The sequence below is a fragment of the Schistocerca nitens genome, chromosome 1 (genome assembly GCF_023898315.1).
Source record: "Schistocerca nitens isolate TAMUIC-IGC-003100 chromosome 1, iqSchNite1.1, whole genome shotgun sequence".
Classification (NCBI taxonomy): Eukaryota; Metazoa; Arthropoda; class Insecta; order Orthoptera; family Acrididae; genus Schistocerca; species Schistocerca nitens.
In genome coordinates this window covers 170,568,143-170,584,834 of record NC_064614.1, presented here as the reverse complement: position 1 = coordinate 170,584,834, position 16,692 = coordinate 170,568,143, and the positions used below count along the sequence as shown (strand labels likewise).

The following is a 16,692-nucleotide window of genomic DNA, read 5'->3' as shown; positions in this document are numbered from 1 at the left end:
CCCATCCATAAAGACAGCTATATAGTTATGGTGCTCAGACAAAATGTCAAAAAACATCACATTAAAAACAGACGCAGGAGTGCAATCTCTGCTGTACTGGACCAAATCTAAAACTACTCTCGGTCTCTGAAGTAATCAGACGTTTAAAATCCTGGATTGTAAGCTGTACTTGTCTTGCATCAACTCCACCACACGCTGCAAGCAAATCGCAAATGGCATTGTGGCTCATGGCCGGTTGGAGAAAAGCCGTTCCGCAGGTGGAGAAGCAACAGTTGGTGACGTCAGAGATGTGAGGAACTTTCTTGCCTGATGCACCATGAGGAGCTGCCACCTGACAGTGAGTGGCAGTTCCCTGGGCACAGCACTGAAACTGGTTATTGGAATGGTTCTATAGGCACCTGTGGCCAGCCCAATCCCTTCATGGTAGATAGCGTCAATGATCTTCAAATAACAAGGCCTTGCCAATCTATACGCTGTGCACCCATAGTTCAGCCACAGATACGTGAAAGCCCTATAAAACTGGAGCAGACGTGCCCCGTCCGCTCCCCAAGACCTGTCGCTATGACACTTTATGATGGACAATGTCTTCACAGTTCTCGCTTTCAGGTCTCTCAGGCGTGGCAACAATTACAATCTGTGGGACTGGAGGAGGGCATCCTGGACTACTTTATCTGCTGGGTACAAACGACGTAGAGACTGACTCAATGGGACTATTAAAGTGTAGAATGGTGTCCCTAATATGCAAGTCAGGTAAATAAAAAAATACCGCACGAATGATTATGGCAAAGAGGGTAACACCTAATACACTGCCCGGAAAGACACCATTCTTCTGCTCAAAATGATTGAACAGCGTGTCACAGACTTGGGTTCTAAAAGACCGCCGAGGCAGTAAAGGCCATAGGAAGATGTGGAGGCAACCACAAAACCCTCTTGATGCAGTTGTGCGAGAATACTGTGTCTCCAAGTAGTATTGTATGCCTTTCTGATATCGAAGAATATGCTGATACAATGAAACACTTAGAAAAGCCTGCTGAGTAGCCGCCTCCAGCTGGTGTCAGGTTGTCGACTGAGGACCGAAATCTCCGAAGTACACAGTGAGAGCGGTTAAGCAGTTGCCTGGTCTCTAACAACAAGAGCAGACGACCGTTAACCATTCATTCCAGGGTCTTTCCTACACAGCTCATTAAGGCGATACTCCTGTAATTGCTGGGACATGGTCGGTCCCTTACTGGTTTGAGGGCAGGTATCAGAATTGCCTCCCTCCACGAATTGAGGAAGCTGCCTGTCTGGCATATAAGATTAAAACATTTGAGGAGGATTTCCTTCGACGCCACTGACAAATGTTGAAGCATGCAGTACCGTATATGGATGTGATCGGGTGCAGTGTCATGAGTCTCAGACAGCGCAGATTCCAGCTCTCACATGGAGAAAGAGGAGTTGTAGGACTCAGAACTGTTGGATCTGAAGTAGTCCAGCTTGTTCCTCTCAACAGTTGCACAGTAGTGACGAAACGCTGGATCAAGATTTTGCAAAATGCTCTGCCAGTGTCTGAGTGATGTCTCTAGGTGTTGATTGGAGATACCCGTTTCATTATTGCTGCTATTGATATATGACCATGTTTACTGGAGATCTTCCACGTGACTTCCCAAACTTTAGTAGGAAAAGTGAAACAGGTGATAGATTCCAGGAACACTTGCCATGATCATTTCTTGCTCACCTTAATGACACATCAAGCCTTGGCTCTTGCAACTCGAAAGGCTGTCAGGTTATCCGCTGTTGGGTGGCATTTAATCGGTGAAGAGTCACAAGCCTGTCCCGAATCGCTGAACAACACTTGTCAGTCCACCACAGCACAGGTCGCCTCCTAAGATGACCTGACAACTTGGGGACAGGTAAGTCAGTGGCATGACGGATCACTCTTATGATGTAGTCCGCCTATTCCTGGACTCTGTCGCGGAGTTTGAACACAGCCAGCTGTCTGGACAGCATCCAGTTAGCCCTGCTGACAATCCATTTCGGTGACATCAATTCAAGCAACCCTCCATCCAGTAAGTGAAAGCAGAGTGGGATGTGGTCACTGAGATGAAGGTAATCAATAACTTCCCACTGAACAGGCTTCAAAATGACTGCAGCAGGACAATTGCATGGACAAAAACAGGTACTACTGCTGACACTAGCAACCTCCGTTTGTGTACCAGCATCAACTTTCTGCACAGTTAGGATAAGATGTATGATACACTGATAGTCTGTTGAAATGACAACCCCATTAAATTACTGTTTCATACTGTGAGACACAAAGACAGCACAGCTACAACAAACTGAAGTTTATTCTTCTCCCACATAAAAGCGAACAACAGTTGAGAACATAGACAACAACATAGAAACAATCTAGGTACTGATACAAGCAGCGACTGACAATAAGTATGAACACAATATGCCAGCAATCACCACTTGCACTGCACTTATAAAGTGGACAGCTCTGGCAGATGGCACAGTGGCTGCTGTGTCATGCGTGCAAGTCATTTGGCCCACTGCAGGATGTCTCTGGTAGCCATTGGTAGAATATTCGAAGTGCAGTGCGCCGGCAGCCTGATTCCACAATGTGTATCCAAGTTTTATGAGGTGCATCCAATGACCGATTAAGAACATAAAAACTTCACTAAGTAAGAAATATTTATTGGAATATTTACAATGATTCAAAAGTGTTACTTTTCAATATAGTCACCACCATTGTTGAGGTATTAACTTTTTCTGCCCAAAAATGCTTCACGAGATGGAAGAGATGAAAGTCGCTTGGTGGCATGTTCGGGGCTGTAGGTTAGATGGTCAGAGATCTCCTATCCACACAGATTCAACACATTCCGTGTCACTATGGCTGTGTGGGGTATTGCACTGTCACGCCAAGAGTAATGCCTCTTCTCAACATCCCCCCGCCGTATCTCTCATTCTACATCCCCTGCCCCCAGATTTTTCCAAGTCTGACAATGCCAATCAGTGTTTATGGTCTCCTCTCACAGTAAAAACTAGCACAAGAGGACACCATATTTTTTTGATAAAGACCGTCGGCTTGATTTGGTTTTTACTAGGACTGTGCTTGAACATGACTAACTGTTCGAAGAGTTTCTGTCACAGTCTGGGAAATCTCAGGTTCTTTTCGATCTTTTGATCGGGCTGAGATCTAATGACTTTTGTTGGTACTATTGCAACGACATGTCTTAGCATTTTTAAAGGACTATGGATTTTTAAAAAATAAATAAATAAATAAATAAAAATTAAAAAAAAAAAAAAAACGCTGTGAAACACAGGGTGCGGATCACATGTAACAACGAAAACTAATAAAAAAATAAAAGATTGTAATCGTGATTCTGTGAAATTCTCGAGCTTCTGACAGTCTTACTATCTGGTGACACCTGATGGCACATTGCTTTCAAGGTGATTCATTCCAATGTAATTCATTCTCATGACAAAAATTACAACCACTTTATTATGATACACTTTGTCTGTTCGACATTTAAGTCTTGATTAGCTGTCTTGATTATTTCATCTGAATGTTGCTGTCTTGTTTTCAAACTGATTAAAATCTGGTAAAGCTTTTATTTGTTTTTCAAATTAGTGAAGAGGGCTTGAACTGCTTATTTGCAATCTACTGGCTAAATAATTACTACCTCTCATAATCATATACAATATTTTTTGGCAGACAACATTTTCGTCTTTATCTGTTAGTTTTACTTACATCTACATCTAAATGGATACTCTGCAAATGACATTTAAGTACCTGGCAGAGGGTTCATCGAACCACCTTCACAATTCTCTATTATTCCAATCTCGTATAGCGCGTGGAAAGAACGAACACCTTTATCTTTCCATACGAGCTTTGATTTCCCTTATTTTATCGTGGTGATCGTTCTGCCCTAAGTAGGTTGGTGTCAACAAAATATTTTCGCATTCGGAGGAAAAAGTTGGTGATTGGAATTTCGTGAGAAGATTCCATTGCAACGAAAAAAGTCTTTCTTTTAATGATTTCTAGCCCAAACCCTGTATCGTTTCTGTGACACTCTCTCCCATATTTCGCGATAATACAAAAAATGCTGCCTTTCTCTGAACTTTTTTGATGTACTCACACTGCGCAGCAGTATTCTAAAAGATGACGGACAAGCGTAGTGTAGGCAGTCTCCTTAGTAGGTCTGTTGCATTTTCTAAGTGTCCTGCCAATAAAACGCAGCCTTTGGTTAGCCTTCCCCACAACATTTTTTGTGTGTTCTTTCCAATTTAAGTTGTTCGTAATTGTAATACCTAGGTATTTAGTTGAATTTACGGCTTTTAGATTAGACTGATTTATTGTGTAACTGAAGTTTAACGAGTTCCTTTTAGCACTCATGTGAATGACCTCACACTTTTCGTTATTTAGTGTCAACTGCCACTTTTCGCACCATTCAGATATTTTTTCTAAATGGTTTGCAGTTTGTTTTCATCTTCTGATGACTTTATTAGTTGATAAACAACAGCATCATCTGCAAACAACCTAAGATGGCTGCTCAGATTGTCTCCCAAATCGTTTATATAGTTAAGGAACAGAAAGGGCGTATAACACTACCTTGGGGAACACCTGAAATCACTTCAGTTTTACTTGATGACTTCCCGTCAATTACTACGAACTGTGACCTCTCTGGCAGGAAATCGCAAATCCAGTCATATAACTAAGACGATATTCCATAAGCACGCAATTTTACTATGAGCCGCTTATGTGGTACAGTGTCAAAAGCGTTCCGGAAATCCAGGAATATGGAATCGATCTGAAATCCCTTGTCAATAGCACTCAGCCCTTCATGTGAATAAAGAGCTAGTTGTGCGATTCTTCAGTTTCTCCTGGTGTATTTGTTGCTCGAACAGTCCACGGGTGTACTGACAGTTCATAGTGTCCAACAGGCACAATATTTCGACGATCAGACATGACGCCATCGTCAGACGCACTGGCGAGCTGAGCTCCTGAGGGTGGCGGCCGATTTAAATCCCCTTCCCCCGCGGGCAGCTTTCTTCGCCATCCGTGCCCGCGCACTGGCGGTCGCAAAGACGTAGGCGTTGGAATCTGTCGTAGTATCAATGTGCTTGCTACGTCCGCTCTGGTCGCCGGTTCGTACTTGTTGCTAAGAGTCTTCTTAATTACATTCAATGCCGGGTCCCAAGCCTTGCTGGGATTGTAGTCGCAATCTCAGTTGATAAGATCTTCCCTGGTGCGAATTTCGATAGCCTCCCTTATAACGATGTCCCAATATTTAGAGATCTGAGCCAGGATCTTGGTATGCTCATAATCCATCTTGTGTTTCTCGGACAAACAGTGCTCTGCTACCGCCGACTTATTTGGATATTTCAGTCGAGTGTGCCTTTGATGTTCTCAGCAACGATCTTCGATGGTGCGTACTGTCTGTCCGATATGTCTTCCCACTCTCACAGGGAATTTGGTTTATTCCGGCCTTCCTCAAACCGATGTCATCTTTCACATTTCCCAGTAATGCCCGTGTTTTATTGGGTGGGCAAAAGACGGTTTTAACCAGGTGTTTGTTTAGCGACAACTTCAGACTGAAAGACATTGATATCCTAGTGAGCTTCAACGTGGTTTCACTATTCACCAGGGTTCCTCTACGAGAGTCAGTCGAACTTATTGGACAGAAATTTGACGAGAAGACCACCGAACTCTTTAGGCATGTCTTGACCTCATCGTATTTTCTGTTTAATGGGGAATACTATGAACAAACGGATGGAGTCGTAATGGGCAGCCCACTCTCGCCGGTGGTCACGAACTTGTACATGGAGTACTTCGAGGAGGAAGCCTCGGCGTCAACCAATTGGAAACCTACTTGTTTCTTCTGTTATGTCGATGACATGTTCGTCATCAGGCCCCATGGTAGGGACAAGCATCTGGATTTCCTTACACACCCAAACTCCATACATCCAAACATCAAATTCACTATGGAGACTGAAACAGAAGGAAGATTACCATTCCTGGGCGCCATGGTCAAGAGAAGAGCTGATGGTACCCTGAGCCACTGTGTCTACAGGAAGAAAACGCACACTGACCTGTACCTGCGTGCAGACAGCTGCCACCACCCTTCTCAGAGGAGTGGAGTACTAAAAACACTTACACAAGGCGCGCAGCATCTCAGACCCAGAGAATCTGCCTCAAAAAGGTGTTCCGAAAAAAATGGGTACTCGGAATGGCAGATTAGATGCTCTCTCCGTCCCACAGCACAGCCTGTGGAGACGGCTGAAGTCACGGAAGAAGAGGTAGCAACTGCCTTTATTCCGTACAATGCCGCACTATCGGCGAAAATTGGCTGTATATTAAAGAAATACTGAATTAAAACCCGGCATTGAATGTAATTAAGAAGACTCTCAGCAAGAAGTACAAACTGGTGACCAGGGCGGACATAGCAAGCACATCAATGCTACGACAGATTCCGACGCTCACGTCTTCGCGACCACCGGCGCGTGGGTGCGGACGGCGAAGAGAGCGGCCCGTGGGGGGAGGGGATTTAAATCGGCCGCCACCCTCAGGAGCTCAGTTCGTCAGCGCACCTGACGATGGCGACATGTCTGAACACCAAAATATTGTGCCCGTTGGACACTATGACCCGCAGTATAACTGTGGACTGTTCGAGCAAGAGCTAGTTGTGTTTCACAGGAATGATGTTTTCTAAGCCCATGTTGACTGTGTGTCAATAGACCGTTTCCTTCAAGATAATTCGTAATGTTCGAACACAATATATGTTCTAAAATCCTGCTGCATATTGACATTAATGATATGGGCCTGTAATTTAGTGGATTGCTCCTACTACCTTTCTTGAATATTGGTGTGACCTGTGCAACTTTCCAGTCTTTGGGTACAGATCTTTCGTAGAGCGAACGGTTGTATACAATTGTTAAGTATGGAGCTAATGCATCAGCATACTCCGAAAGGAACCTAATTGGTATAGTCTGGACCAAAAGACTTGCTTTTATTAAGTGATTTGAGTAGCTTTACTACTCCGAGGATATTTACTTCTACGTTACTCATGTTGGCAGCTGTTCTAGATTCGAATTCTGGAATATTTACTTCGTTTTCCTTTGTGAAGGCATTTCGGAAGGCTGTATTTAATAACTCTGCCTTAGCAGCACTGTCTTCGATAGTATCTCCATTGTTATCACACAGAGAAGGCATTGATTATTTCTTGCCACTAACATACTTCTCATATGACCAGAATCCGTTTGGATTTTCTGCCAGGTTTCAAGACAAAGTTTCCTTGTGGAAACTGTTATAGGCGACTCGCATTGAACTCCACACTAAGTTTTGAGCTTCTGTAAAGGATCGCCAATCTTGGGGATTTTGCGTCTCTGTTTAAATTTGGCATGTTTGTTTCATTGTTTCTACAACATTGTTCTAACCCGTTTTGTGTACCAAGGAGGATCAGCTCTGTCGTTTGTTAGTTTATTTGGTATAAACCTATCAATCACTGCAGATACTATTTCTTTGAATTTAAGCCACATCTGGTCTACAGTTATATTATTTATTTGGAATGAGGGGACATTGTGTCTCAGGAAGGCATCAAGTGATTTTTTATCTGCCTTTTTGAATAGGTATCTTTTTCGTTTATTTTTCGTGGGTTTGGGGATTACAATATTCCACCTTGCTACGACAATCCTGTGTTCACTAATCCCTATATCGGTTTAGATGCTGGTTATTAAATTAGGATTATTTTTTGCTATGAGGTCAATCGTGTTTTCACAACCGTTTACTATTCGCATTGGCTCATGAACTAACTGCTCGAAATTATTTTCTGAGAATGCATTTAGCACAATTTCGGATGATATTTTATGCGTATCTCCGGAATTAAACATGTATTTTCGCTTACATGTCGAGGGTAAATTAAAGTCACCACCAACTATTATCGTATGAGTCGCGTACGTGTTTGGAATCAAACTCAAGTTTTCTTTGAACCTTTCAGCAACTGTATCATCTGAACTGGGAGGTCGGTAAAAGGATCCAATTATTATTTTATTCCAGTTGCCAACGATGACCTCTGACCATACTAACTCACAGTAAATATCTACTTCAATTTTGCGCCAAGTTAAACTACTTTTAACAGCAACAAACACGCCACCGCCAACCTCGTTTAGACTATCTTTTCGCAACACCTTTAGGTTCTTCGCAAAAATTTCGGCCGAGCTTATATCCGGCTTTAGCCAGCTTTCAGTGCCTATAACGATTTGAGCATCAACTTTCTATTAGCGCTTGGAGCTCTGCTACTTTCCCAACACAGCTACAACAATTTACAACGGTTATACCAATGGTTCCTGTATCTATGTTCTTCCTGTGTTCAGCCTGCACCCTTTGTGACTGAAGCCCATCTTGTGTTTTCCAGAGACCCTCTAACCTAAAAAACCGCCCAGTCCACACCATACAGCCCCTGCTACCCATGTAGCCGCCTCCTGCGTATAATGGACATCTGACCTATTCAGCGGAACCCGAAACCCAATCACCCTTTGGCGTAAGTCGAGGAATCTGCAGCCTACACAGTTGCAGAACCGTCTGAGCCTCTGATTCAGACCCTTCACTCGGCTCTGTACCAGAGGTCCGCAATCGGTCCTGTCGACTATGTTGCAAATAGTCAGCTCAGCTTTCATCTTGCAAGCAAGACTGGCAGCATTTACCACTTCTGTTAGCCGCTCGAAACCAGAGAGAATCTCTTCTGATCCAAAGCGACACACATCATTGGTACAGACGTGCGCAACCACCTGCAGTTCGCTGCACCCTGTGCTCCTCATGGCATCCGGGAGGACCCTTTCCACATCTGGAATGACTCCACCCTGTATTCACACGGAGTGCACATTGGTTTTCTTACCCTCCTTGTCAGCCAAGAGCCTAAGGAGCCCCATAACCCGCCTAATGTTGGAGCTCCCAACTACCAATAGTCCCACCCTCTGCGATTGCCCGGATCTTGCAGGCTGAGTGGTTTCCTCTGAAACAGGACAGGCGAAAGCACCCGGCTCAGCCACAGACAGCACCTAGAACCTGTTTGTCAGACAAACCGGGGAGGCCTTATGTGCGGCTACCTGGGAAGTTTTTCGCTGCCTGCTTCGCCCTGAGGCGACCTCCTACACGACCACAGGTGAGGGGTCAATCTCAGTGCGAGCAGTAACTGGGCTGACCACCAGTGAGGACCGATCGCAGAACTCTGACGTGCTGGACGTCCGTTGGATCCCCACGGCCGGCCCACAACAGTGGTGCCCATCCACTGCAGCTTCAAGCTGTGTAACCGAAGCCATCACAGCCTGAAGGTGAGAGTGAAGTGTCACCAACTTGGCTCGCATCAGTGCACAACAATCACAGTCCCTGTCCATACCAAAGACCGTGAAAAACTAAACTATGCAGATAGATGGACTATCGGCACATGCTGCGCAACTCTAATGCAGACCCTGACGAAAACGCACGAACTGTGTCTAGTAAAACGCAGATATTCTAGAATCTAACTACCGAAGCACTCAGATGAAACTAAATAATTTGCCCCTGATAAGGAACTTGTAATATGTCACAAAATCGGTTTACTTTGTGATGCAAACGAAAACGCTATAACTGTGGCTATTATATTTTAAATTTACACACAGAAACTCAAGAAACTGAACTATTAAAGCACACAGATGATATAATAAAATTCGCTCCTGGTTAGGAACTCATAAAAGTCACAAAAGCGGTTTACTTATCTGTTGCTGCGTCTGTCGCGGTCGGCTACTACTGCCTGACTGACTGACATATATGTTTCTTATATTCATATATACTGTATGAGAATGCGTATTGTAAATATGTTCAAACCCAGTATGAGTTTGATGGTGTTAAGACAGCAACCAGCCACAAATTTACTTTGAGTTCCTTTATTCAAAGGAAACCGTTACCGGTTTCGAATCGTTGCGATTCATCATCAGACGGTTTACACGCTTTCTTTCTACATTTGGTGTGTTTTTATAGATTAATTGTCCTAAAATATAAATAAAACATAATTACAAACACGCCACACACAGATGGTTGCGTTGCAGATTTTCGTTGCATGTGACTTACGTGAAACGTCGGTTTCGAGTGTTTGTTTCCATAACGTTCATCCAATCGATGTAAATGCATTCACACTGCATCCTCGTTGTAGCACACGTAATAGTTCTCACTGTACACTTTAGATTTGTCGCTGAGATCATTCCAACCACGCACCACATGTTTTGGTACATACAAAGAGCTTACAAACATATGGGTGTCACAGATGCTATGATATATCGTAACATTTGACGATGATGTCCTATGTTTGGAAAGAATCATATATTCTTTTACAAAACTGTAATGTCTTTTACATTAGTACAGATTTTTTTTTTTTTTTAAATCTGTTATTGCTAATTTAATTATAAAGATTTTTATATATATTTAGAACTGTATAGGTAAAATAGTACATTATTTTATTACATTTGGCAGCATGAGAATTATAGTAACATATAAATTTTCCACTTGATCTGCAGATAGGTGTATTAATATTATTTGCTATGGAGGCTGGAAAGTAATTTTTGGAAATTTTTCAGGTAAGGGGTGTTAGCCAACTCTGTTTGTTCGTTAAGGATATAGTCTGGGGTGCTGTGTTTGTGTGTGTGTATTTCTAATTCTTCTAATATATTCATAGTGGCCCCTTTTTCTGTTAAATGTAAAATCTTTAAGTTGTCCTCAATGTTTGCCACTGAATGGTTTTCTTCAGCAATATGGGCTGCAAATGCTGATTTGTTCAAGTTACCAAGTCTTAGAGCGTCAATATGTTCTTTATATCTAATTTCAAAACTTCTGCCTGTCTGTCCAATGTAGAATTTTGGGCATGTATCACATTTGAGTTTGTATATTCCTGATTTACGGTAGGGACTCTTGGAGGTGTTTACATCATGGATCACTTTTTGTTGTAATTTATTATTTGTGGAAAAGCTGATTCTGATATTTTTCTTCTTTTCATTGGACAGACAGGCAGAAGTTTTGAAATTAGATATAAAGAACATATTGACGCTCTAAGACTTGGTAACTTGAACAAATCAGCATTTGCAGCCCATATTGCTGAAGAAAACCATTCAGTGGCAAACATTGAGGACAACTTAAAGATTTTACATTTAACAGAAAAAGGGGCCACTATGAATATATTAGAAGAATTAGAAATACACACACACAAACACAGCACCCCAGACTATATCCTTAACGAACAAACAGAGTTGGCTAACACCCCTTACCTGAAAAATTTCCAAAAATTACTTTCCAGCCTCCATAGCAAATAATATTAATACACCTATCTGCAGATCAAGTGGAAAATTTATATGTTACTATAATTCTCATGCTGCCAAATGTAATAAAATAATGTACTATTTTACCTATACAGTTCTAAATATATATAAAAATCTTTATAATTAAATTAGCAATAACAGATTAAAAAAAAAAAAATAAAAAAAAAATCTCTGTACTAATGTAAAAGACATTACAGTTTTGTAAAAGAATATACGATTCTTTCCAAACATAGGACATCATCGTCAAATGTTACGATATATCATAGCATATGTGGCACCCATATGTTTGTAAGCTCTTTGTATGTACCAAAACATGTGGTGCGTGGTTGGAATGATCTCAGTGACAAATCTAAAGTGTACAGTGAGAACTATTACGTGTGCTACAACGAGGATGCAGTGTGAATGCATTTACATCGATTGGATGAACGTTATGGAAACAAACACTCGAAACCGACGTTTCACTTAAGTCACATGCAACGAAAATCTGCAACGCAACCATCTGTGTGTGGCGTGTTTGTAATTATGTTTTATTTATATTTTAGGACAGTTAATCTATAAAAACACACCAAATGTAGAAAGAAAGCGTGTAAACCGTCTGATGATGAATCGCAACGATTCGAAACCGGTAACGGTTTCCTTTGAATAAAGGAGCTCAAAGTAAATTTGTGGCTGGTTGCTGTCTTAACACCATCAAAATTTGTCTTCAAAAACAGCCACGGTCTCCAACATGTCATCATATGACAAAATTGCACCAGTATGAGTTTGTTCAGTGGTAGGATTTAATGGTCAGCAATAAGGTGGAGCTTAGATCTGTACAAGAAAACATGAAACTCCTCATACCGACGTGCAAAGAACTGCCCCGAGTCCATACTTAGAGGAGTACATAGCGAAACCAGGTGGTGGCACAACTGGAATGTAGCAAAACATGGAGTAAAATGTAATTTTGATTTCAAAAGTGTAAATATACGCTCACAAGCTGGCGTCCAGTGTAAAGGAACATTCTTGTGGAGCAACTCATAAGGGGGATGGGCCAACATAGTTGCATCCAGAAAAAATTTGTAAGGTAAGCAACTTTACCTAAAATGGCTTGGAGTTCTTCGACATTTGTAGAGCAAGGCAGAGCTGTGGCTGCAGTGACATGAGGACGTAAAGGGTACAATCCCAAGAAACCACTAACCCCAAATACTCCAATGAATGGCTGAAAAATGTGTGACTTGCCCAAGTTGGATTTCAATACTGCCGAATGTAAGACTGCAGACATGGTGCGTATGTTATGTAAAAGCTCTTCTGTGGACGTAACCGTTATGACGATGTTATCAAGGTAGTTGATACGCCCTGGAACGAACAATCAATCAATCGCCCCAAAAAATGCTGAGAGTTTTGGAGAAAAACTGGTCCCCAAGGAGTTTAGCCTATAACACGTCCAGACGGGGAAAGAGTAAGTGTCAATAGCAGATTGAATGTTAACTGAAACTTTAAAGTCGCAGCAGAGGCAAAGCTGACCAGTCAGTTTTTTAATGACTGCAAGGGGATAGACCACTCACTCGATATAATAGGTTGTGCGATCCTCCAACAACATCAGTGTGTCCAATTCTATTTTCACTTGAACACAGAAAGCCACGGGAATAGGAAGGCATGGAAAAAGTGTGGCCACTTCATGGCTTTCAGGGTAATGTGGCCCACTAAAGTAGCTGCATAATCTAACCCATTCAAGTAAAAAAGACGAGAACTCAGAACATAGAGAATCTAACTGCTGGTAAGGGACCTGGTCAGGAAAGAGGTGCACCATATCCAAAATCGAAAAACTGAAAGCATCCAGACCAAATAAACTTGCAGTGCCAGCAATATCCTCTACCAAAACAGTAAAGGAACGACACCACAGATTTACACATAGTGGGAGATGTAAATTACCCCAAAATTGGAATAAGCTGCTTGTTGTAACTCACCAAATGAGTAACTGGAAGCAACACTGGAGACCCCAGAGCCAAGTAAAATTGCGAATTCTATTAAGTCACAGCTGCACCCATGTCCACTTGTAGGTTGAGCGCTTCGTCCATCACTAGCACTTTGATAAACAGTCTCTTATGATTCATAAACACTGAAGACACATAGTTAACATCCACGTCCATATCTGCAGGAAGGGGCTGGGAATGACACATAAGACACTGTATGTCCTTTTCTCCTACAGTTCTTGCAAGTCACTCAACGAGCGCGGAGCACTGCCACTGTTGTTGTTGTTGTTGTTGTTGTTGTTGTTTACCACATCGCTGTAGGGTTGCCATGTTATCCTGCACCCAAGAAATTACTCATGCCCGACATCCAGGAACAGGAGTCACCACGGCAATGTCACACCAATCCGATCACCAGCAGCACAAGATATCTCAAAAGAATGAGCAATATTTAATGGTATGGAATGACTGTTCTGTCGGTTCTTGGTAGAATATTTTATACACTATGAATGGAAACACACACAACACTGGGGTAACATTCTACAAATTTACTATTTATTTCACAAATTGTTTTTTGGCTGTTACGTCGCCATCAGGTACAAAGATTGGCGTCACAGACCATACAATCAGCGTAGGAAACGTGATGAGCATTGATAGCAAACTGATATTTGTGACTGAGGCCAGGAAGTTTGGCTGTCCAAGCCCAGTAGGACTGGTGGGGCTGAATATGGCAACAATACATGCATTTACAGTGACAGTTTGACAACAACTTACATATTTTGTCGAACAAAAGCGGTACATGTTCCTTGAGTGGGGATAACTGGAACAACAACAGGTAGATCTGAGGAGAAATCCAAGAAAGAAACAAAGCCTTACAAATGTTTCCTTTAGTGACAAGTAAAGAAGTGCTGCCAAAGCCACTTCTTCTAAGCCTCCCAGCCTTTGGCCACGTTGCTGTAACTGGGAAAGGGTAACAGCTACACTGACGTTGTGGAAGCCTGGATACTCAATGTATCCAACAAATTCGTAACAGCAACTGTAAATGCCGGGTGCTGCTTGAAGAGAGATTGGAGCACTGTCTCCATGGACAGAAAAACTATAGGAACAATCAAATAGACAGAGCACATGAAATGAAACACCACACTTCTCGCCAGATGTATCATACTGCAAGACACATACAGCACCACGGCTACAATGAACCAAAGTTTGTTCTCCAACAGAATTTGAAAGCACTGATGCACCATGCTTCAAACCAAAGTCTTTTTACACTTCAGGCAGTGTTGACAGTAAGAATCAAAATACAAGAAAGTCGGCCAAATCCTACTTTGGCAACCAACCACTAAAGCCTGATTATTCAAAGGTGATTTACGAAATGAGTATTCAAATATAGATCTGGTTTCTTCTCTCTCTTTTATATATATATATATATATATATATATATATATATATATATATATATATATAAAGAAAGAAAGTGATGAGACTTACCAAACAAAAGCGCTGGCAGGTCGATAGACACACAAACAAACACAAACATACACACAAAATTCTAGCTTTCGCAACAAACGGTTGCTTCGTCAGGAAAGAGGGAAGGAGAGGGAAAGATGAAAAAAACACACTCCCCCCCCCCCAACGAAGCAACCGTCCGCCGCGAAAGCCAGAATTTTGTGTGCACGCCTGTGCCCGCCCGTGTGTCTATCGACCCGCCAGCGCTTCCGTCTGGCAAGTCTCATCACTTTCTTTCTTTATATATATATATATATATATATATATATATATATATATATATATATATATATATATATATATATATATATGGTTATAATAGAGGGAAACATTCCACGTAGGAAAAATATATCTAAAAACAAAGATGATGTGACCCACCAAACGAAAGCGCCGGCAGGTCGACAGACACACAAACGAACACAAACACACACACAAAATTCAAGCTTTCGCAACAAACTGCCGCCCCATCAGGAAAGAGGGAAGGAGAGGGAAAGACGAAAGGATGTGGGTTTTAAGGGAGAGGGTAAGGAGTCATTCCAATCCCAGGAGCGGAAAGACTTACCTTAGGGGGAAAAAAGGACAGGTACACACCCGCACACACACACATATCCATCCATGGATGGATATGTGTGCGTGTGCGAGCGCACACCCGTCCCTCCCTCCCCCCAAGGCAAGTCCCCCCGCTCCCGGGACCGGAACGACTCTCCCCCCCCAACCCCAAACCCCCCCCCGACGAGGCAACAGTTCGTTGCGAAAGCCTGAACTCCGCGTGTATGCCCGTGTTCGCCCGTGTGTCCGTCGACCCGCCAGCACCTTCATTTGGTAAGTCACATCATCCTTGTGTATATATATATATATATATATATATATATATATATATATATATATATATATATATATATATAAAGTGATGAGACTTACCAAACAAAAGCGCTGGCAGGTCGACAGACACACAAACAAACACAAACATACACACAAAATTCTAGCTTTCGCAACAAACGGCCGCCCCGCCAGGAAAGAGGGAAGGAGAGGGAAAGACAAAAGGAAGCGGGTTCCAAGGGAGAGGGCAAGGAGTCACCCCAATCCCGGGAGCGGAAAGACCCACCCTAGGGGGAAAAAAGGACGGGTACACACTCACACACATATCCATCCGCATATACACAGACACAAGCAGACATTTGTAAAGGCAAAGAGTTTGGGCAGAGATGTCAGTCGAGGCGGAAGTACAGAGGCAAAGGTGATGTTGAAAGACAGGTGAGGTACGAGTGGCGGCAAATAGAAATTGGAGATTAGCGGAGATTGAGGCCTGGCGGATAGCGAGAAGAGAGGATATGCTGAAGGGCAAGTTCCCACCTCCGGAGTTCTGACAGGTTGGTGTTAGTGGGAAGTATCCAGATAACCCGGACGGTGTAACACTCTGCCAAGATGTGCTGGCCGTGCACCAAGGCATGTTTAGCCACAGGGTGATCCTCATTTTTGGGGGGGAGGGTGGGGAGTCGTTCCGGTCCCGGGAGCGGGGGGGACTTGCCTTGGGGGGAGGGAGGGACGGGTGTGCGCTCGCACACGCACACATATCCATCCATGGATGGATATGTGTGTGTGTGCGGGTGTGTACCTGTCCTTTTTTCCCCCTAAGGTAAGTCTTTCCGCTCCTGGGATTGGAATGACTCCTTACCCTCTCCCTTAAAACCCACATCCTTTCGTCTTTCCCTCTCCTTCCCTCTTTCCTGATGGGGCGGCAGTTTGTTGCGAAAGCTTGAATTTTGTGTGTGTGTTTGTGTACGTTTGTGTGTCTGTCGACCTGCCGGCGCTTTCGTTTGGTGGGTCACATCATCTTTGTTTTTAGATATATTTTTCCTACGTGGAATGTTTCCCTCTATTATAACCATATATATATATATATATATATATA

The 16,692-nt window shown here is 42.7% G+C and overlaps 1 protein-coding gene across 1 annotated transcript in view; it reads right to left on the bottom strand.

Annotated features, from left to right (window-relative positions):
• LOC126244604 (gametogenetin-binding protein 2-like) overlaps positions 1–16,692 on the bottom strand; it is a 148,731-nt gene that overhangs the window by 35,303 nt on the left and 96,736 nt on the right. The gene's annotated exons all lie outside the window — the stretch shown is intronic.